Below are 1,242 nucleotides of genomic sequence, written 5' to 3' on the forward strand. Positions count from 1 at the left end.
TGGACAACCCACAGATTTTGTAACATATCTTGGCACAGCCTCCAATCCCTACTAAAGGTGACCTGAAAATGACCTCCTCTCCCTGGCCATTGTAAATATTTGAAGGAATGTCCATGCAGCTAACAGGCCTCTTACGCAGAACTTTGTCCACATTTTGGAAAGATGGATTTCTGCTCCGCTGCTAAGTGCCTCTTAGACCTGTATAGGCTACTCATCACACACACATACATACATACATACATACATACATACATATACACACACAAACACACACACACACACATACATATGTCTACTCCCACTTGTGTTGCAAAACGTATGTTTTAATTTGACCTTCCACTTTCAATAAATTCCACTCAGACTGTGTAGACATTCAGTTACAGACCAGATGTTAAAGTGTTAGAACTGTGAGGGGAATGGATACATTGAATCAACACTGGAGTTAGTGGTGTCAGAGAAAACGTTCCTATGGAGATTACCACATCTGGGTTCGCATGATTTCAGTCAGACACTAAGGAAACTTYGGTTTGTCCTCCATTCTAATTAATGCCTGCAGGCTAGCTTGGTTAAAACAAGACAGATGAGTAAAAACCAAACACTCAGTAGAAAGCGAAGGAACTTCATTTGTCAAATTCCTAACTTGACTCCTGACACAGCAACCCCCCCCCTAAATAAAGAGGAGATAACTGCATCTGTGTCACTGGATTCAAACTCTCAGCTGCCTAGTGCTGGTCACCCCAACGTCCTCGCCCTGTGACCTTCCTGCTCCACTAACCATATAACGGTCATGAGTCATGACCAGTAGACTGCTCCAGTTACTGGTAAGAACCCCCACACACTGATCTCAGTGGTAGACCAAAGACTGGTTGTCAGTCTCTCCAGAGGCACCTTCATTCTGGGAGTCACTCCCTTGGAGTTGAAAAGTCTGCACCAAGATTACTAGACTTAGACTACGCAGTAAGAAGACTTGAATAGAGGAATATACACAGGATAGCCTATAGCCCACATAGAAAGATAACATACAACATTAGATCAAATGCTGGCCAGATAAAACCACACATCTTTAGCTATTTACCTGAGTACACTTGAGTTTGATTTTCATTTCATAATGAAAGACCCATGCACAACTATTAGGTATCTTCAACCATGGGAAATGTTTTTCTTTATGGCAACAAGAAAATCTAGCAAAAACTACTCAATGTCAGGGTCTCTTGGTTCAGGGCATCCTGTGAGGAGTCTGAA

This window comes from Salvelinus sp. IW2-2015, unplaced genomic scaffold (assembly GCF_002910315.2).
Source record: "Salvelinus sp. IW2-2015 unplaced genomic scaffold, ASM291031v2 Un_scaffold1216, whole genome shotgun sequence".
NCBI lineage: Eukaryota > Metazoa > Chordata > Actinopteri > Salmoniformes > Salmonidae > Salvelinus > Salvelinus sp. IW2-2015.